This window comes from Argiope bruennichi, chromosome 4, assembly GCF_947563725.1.
Source record: "Argiope bruennichi chromosome 4, qqArgBrue1.1, whole genome shotgun sequence".
NCBI lineage: Eukaryota > Metazoa > Arthropoda > Arachnida > Araneae > Araneidae > Argiope > Argiope bruennichi.
In genome coordinates this window covers 142,010,648-142,016,647 of record NC_079154.1, presented here as the reverse complement: position 1 = coordinate 142,016,647, position 6,000 = coordinate 142,010,648, and positions in this window count along the sequence as shown.

Sequence of the window (6,000 nt, the reverse complement as noted above, 5' to 3'; positions counted from 1 at the left end):
CTAAAATTTGATACGAAACATGTGTGTATCAAATTTTATCAGAGCATCCCCTTCAATACTATAAACAATGCGATGAATCAGTTATTGCTAAGAACAGTCCTTATTTGTATTGAATCGGCCATCATTTATACTAAATAAGATGATTCATACCAACCAGATATCTTCGGAATAATTTTACTGTTAATATTCTGTAACATCGTTTCTTCACGCAGTGAGTCTTAAGTAAAGAAGAGAGACAGATATTTTAATTAGTGACAGATATTTTCAAACATTTTAATGGATACCAAATCAATGATCCCAAATCCTGGTGATCATTTGGCGACAAAAATAAAGTTTTTCGAAAATTCAGGAACTTTAACGATATTTCTATTAAGGTCCAAGATAAGTGACTTTTATACAGTACACTATCATATCCTATCTATCGGAAGGCATATAAGATGAGTCGTACATATAAGAGTTAGTCAGATCAGAGAAGAAAAAAAAAAAAAAAAAAACTAATACATGCGGAGAAAACCAGGCCACCAGAGATTGTCATATTAAAGATATAATTGAAAACCACATCTGTATCAATTGTAAAATTATTGGACACAAAGCTGCTTTGAAAGTCTGCCCAGCTTTCTTTAAGATTTGTTTTTCGATATTTGTAGACCCCTCAGTAAAGCACTGTGGGTAGAGAGAGTATCCATGAATAAAAAGTTACAGGCACAATTGTTTTGTCCGAAATATCTTAAAAATTCAAAAAAAATATTGAGTCTGCAGGAAAAAAAGTGTAAGACCTGTCCATTGGCTGGTAAAGAACAAATCAATAATGAAATTCAAACTTACAAATATTCTGTAAAAATAAAAACCTTATTTATCTCATAAATTGTATAGAATTTAATTTAAATTGTATAGGTCAAACGAGCGCCGAACTTAATATAAGAATTAATAACCATAGATCAGCGATTAAAAAACTTTATACAAAGTGAGACTTCTGACCACGAACTATCACATTTTCAAAGTCATAAATTTAATAACATTAGTATCTATATTCTGGAAGATAATATTATTGGTTTAAAGAAAAGATTAGACTTAGAAAATATTTATATTTTTAACTTAAAAACTTTCTTTCCTTATGGACTTAATGGTAAGTGAAATGGGGAGGGTTACGGGGATTTAAATAATGCCTGTATTTATAACAAATTTAACATTTTTAAAGATTTTCTAGATAAGGAAAATTATAATAAAAGATTTAAAAGAGGTAAAGGTAGAGGCGGCAATTATCATATTATATTTGAGGAATTTCAAAATTATTGTAATCTGGGTCATAATAGTGAAAACATTCACAAAATTAAGAAATATTTTTTTGGTCTTGGAAAAAATAAAATTAAGTGGTTTATAAATAATAGATTTGGAGATCTAAAGTTTAAATATTCGTTCACTAAATTTATGATTCTTTATCTAATTAAATTTAAGCTTAAAATTGGAAAAGACGATTAATTATTTAGTAATAAAAATAATTTAAACAAAGAATTCTGCGTGGTAAGATTTTTGGATATTAACTTCGAAAACTTGCCTAAAATTGTGCATAACAGTACAGTATTTTTTCCTTTAAAGGATCAGGCAATTGTTTCAATAGCGTTTAGTTACAACTTTAAGGAAACGAATTTGTAATTATAATTACTATAGCAAAAATTTAAATAAAACAGATTGTAACTGTAACAAAGAAATCTGTAAAGATTATATAGATACTGGTAAAGACCATATTATAACAGGGAATTTAGAAATTATTGATTCCAGCTCTTTAAGAGATTGAATAGACAGGGAACCAAATTTAGATTCAGAGAAAAAATAAACAATAAAAATAATCTTAATTTCTATGCCGGCGTCCTGGCATAGGGGTAGCGCGTCTTCCCCGTGATCTGGGCGTCCCGGATTCGAGTCCCGGTTTGGGCATGGTTGTTCTTCTGTTGTTCTATCTGTGAGATGTGTGAATGTGCCCTCCTGTAAAAAGGGGTTGTGCAAGCGAATGAGTGATGCGTGAGTGGCAAAGTCGTACTCTTGGCCCTAGTTGGCGCTGCTATAAAAAATAAGAGACGTCCCCCTCAGGCTTAAATGCCATAAGAAACAAACAACAAACAATTAATTTCTATTGGACAAGATTTGAATATTTTTATTTCTAAAATTTCTAGAAAATATCATTGGCCTCCGGAAGGTTTTGGAGAATGGAAGGTGAGAATTTTAGGGGAAATTAAGACAAAAATGAATGTAGATATTGGAAGAGCTAAAGAAGGAGGCATTTTCTTTAGCAAAACATTAAAAAAAAAAAAATTTAAAAGAGAAATTTGTTATTACAGTAATAGATAAATCAGCAAATAATTTCAGTTTAATGTGTAAATATTATTATAGAGAACTATTAATTAAGGAATATAACTCTAATGCAACTTGCATTTTAAAGAATACCGGGAAAAAGGAATTAGATAAAAGAATGCTAGCTTTGCGAGAAAAACTAAAATTAAGACTTGCTCTTTAAACTATACTTATTTGTTCCCAACAGTAAAATTTCATAAAAAAAACCCATTAAAATTTAGATTCGTGACTTGTAGCACTGGCAGTTATAATTACTATACGGGAAAAAATTTCTTTAAATACTTGAAAATTATCCTGAATAAAATAAAAGATGAAGATAACTTTATAATTATTAGTAACAAAGAAGTTTTGGATTTTCTAAAAGATAACAACATTAATAAACTTAATACTTATGATTTCGAAAATTTATACACCCAATCTTCCTCATGAAAAATAAATGAATGTCTATACTTTTATATATGATAAATATCTAAATGAAGATATTATTAGAAAAAATAACTGGCTAGAATTATGTAAATTTAATTTTACCGAAAATTACGTTTTTAATGGAATTAATTTTTATAAACAAGTAAAGGGCATTCCAATGGGAACTGTTTTCTCAAGCGCATTAGCCAATATTTTCCTACATTACTATGAGAAAAAAATAATTAAACACAATTTAATAAACGGTTGGAGATATATTGATGACTAACTTTTGGTAAACTTAGATAATACTAATATTGTTACGAATTATTATCCAAAAGATTTAGTGATAACTGAAACAAACAAAAATCAACTTGAAGCTACCTATATGGATTTAAAAATCGAAATTTCTAATGGTAAAACATTAGTTGGTATCTACGATAAAAGGCATGAATTCAACTTTTAAATAATTAAGCTTAATAATTACTTTTCTAATCTAAATTCTAAAATTTAAAAAAAATTAATTTTCTCACAATTTAATAGGATTAAAAGACTTTGTAATAACAAAATTTCTTCTATTGCAGCAACAAATAATCTCATTAAAAACTTAACTATTAATGAATTTCCCAGAAATTATTGCAATATAGAAGTTTTAATGAGAGAAGGATTGACTTCTTACTAATCATTTGGCACAACTAAAAATGGACTTTCGGCTACATGTCAACTAACTCAATAAATGGCTCTGAGACCCTCTAATTATTTATTACTTTGAATAACGAAACATTTTTATACAGGGGCAATAAATGACGCGGGAAACATATTGTGAGCCTTTTTCCGTAGAGATTTTTACCTCCTACTGGTATGTACTTTCCTTTTTGTTTCAATAATTGGTTGGGAATATTCTTTTACAGTTTATATTATGTTATTATAATTTTCGTTTAAATTGGAGATTGTAATTTATTGTTTCATTTCTGTAAAAAATGGTTTACCTTTAAGGCCTCTATTTCAGGAGATTTTCGGATCACGAGGGCTCATTATTGTCGAACAAAAGTCGGATCAGGCCTCTTGCAGAAATTGTCCCTTGTTTGAATCCCTGCCTGAGGGTGATCCTTGAGAAAGTCTTCAGGCCAGATTCTTAATTTCTTCCTTTTTGATTCTATTTTTATTCTTTTTGCTAATATTAACTTGATATTTTTTACTAATTTGGTTATCCATATATAAGATTTATTTCCTTCATTTATATTTCTTGTTTATTTTATTTCATTAATTTTAAATTTCTAATAATGCCTGTATCATCTGTTAATTTCTAAAAGTCATTTCTTGAAAATTCAAAACAGAAGAATAAAATGCGATATCCTATTCAACAACTACCTTTTCGGATATTTCGATTGTTTACAATATATTAACTTTAAGACGGTTTTGAAATGATCGGATTCGTTAATAGACTCTCTGCAGACCTCCTGAAGCGCTGGAAGCTTTTGTTGACGAAATTCTCAATCTTTTGCTGATGGGGAGGAGGGGACAGCAAGCAATTGCAGACAGGGGGGCAAACACCGCCTTTGAATCCTAACCCTACGTTTGACATATTCAAAGGACTTACCGACCTCCTGGTTTGGGTGCTCGCTGTAAATAGCTTTCCTTCTCTTCCAGCCTTTCTATCCTTACATTCTGCTTAGGTTAGTTGGATCGGGTTGGATTTGACATCATATATACTTGACTGATTTTTAAAGGTTGTAAATAACCTTTTGGTTATCTTCAAATAGTTTTTCGACTTTGTATGTTTTTTATCACTTGTGTCCCTATATTGATATCATTCTGTCAGATAAAGGTTTGCTATTGTTCGGCAGTAGGCCTGGCTGTTTTCTCAGTTCTACACACATTTCCAGTCTCTGCACTGCCTCGAGGATTGGATTTCTTAAGATTCGAATCAATTAAAGGTCAAGACAAACTGCTGAATAATGATTATAGTGCCTGAACTACATCATTTTTGGATTACTACTAGCGTTTAAAATCTATTCCTTTTTTTTTTTTTTTTTTTTGTAAACTTGTCCGTCTTAGCAATAACTGTTGTTGTCACATCTTAGTTTGGTGGATTGGAGCCTTAAGATTCGAATTTTAGACACACGTGACTGAACCTTTTTTCAGACAACCACAGAGTAAAACATTTTCTGCAAAATGATTAAAGATATTGTTAATTAAAATTTGTATTCATTTAAAATATCTTTTCAAAAATTTTAGAAAGAAAACAAATTCGTTGAACATTTTTGAAGTTGGTAATGCAATTAATTGTGCAGTGATTTTTATAAATGTGTATTAAATATGATTTATTTTTTTTTTAGTTGTAAGAATTTATGTATTTCTACATTTGCAAAATCCTTAATTCAAGCATAAAAAAGTGTCTTTATTAACAACTTCGTATTACCTTACTATGCTTATTAAGTAAAATATCAAAAGCGTATTCAAACCTTTATATAGTGTTGAGTAGACAGCTGTCCGATCAATGTAGAATGAGCCTGCTAACAGATAAGGAAGCTTTGTTCAACAAGAAACGCGAAAAACGAACGGGAAAATACAGCTGAAGCGTACACAACATTACAGCACTTGCATTAATACACCCGCATACAGCAAATAGCAATTAAATAGCATTATGGCGCAATATTGCAACTAAAGGGCTCTGGAGCCACCACTCCGCTCTTTTAGCGATCGTCATTCCAAAGAGAGAATTCATTTGACGGTCAGTCAAATGAATTCTCTTCTCTGTGAATTACTCTAGTAGACATAAACAAAAAAATTTGTGCTTTCTACAGAGCCATATGGTAAAATATATGCTAAAATAATAATAATGAAAATAATTATTATAATAATAATGAAAAAAGTTGAAGAGATTTAAAATGTTAAAATGAAAATCACGGAAAACGTCATTCTATCAAAAGCAAGTAAGTGTTTTAAGGAGTTTTAAATTTATCAAAATAAAATACAAACAAGATTGTTTGTAAGTAAAAAAGCAAAATAAGCTACGCTATGTATTCCGTATTATGAGCCATTTGAAAAAATTTTGAAACTATGATAGTTTGAAAAATTATGACACTTGTTTATAAGCTAGGAAAAACTGAATAACCAATAAACCGATATTTCAGTATAACGCCGGCAAGTGTTCAGTCAAATATCGCCTAATAATTGGTATTGATTAAAGACGCGGGGAAATGACTGGCATTGAGTCGCCCATTACCAATACATGTCGGAAAAAGA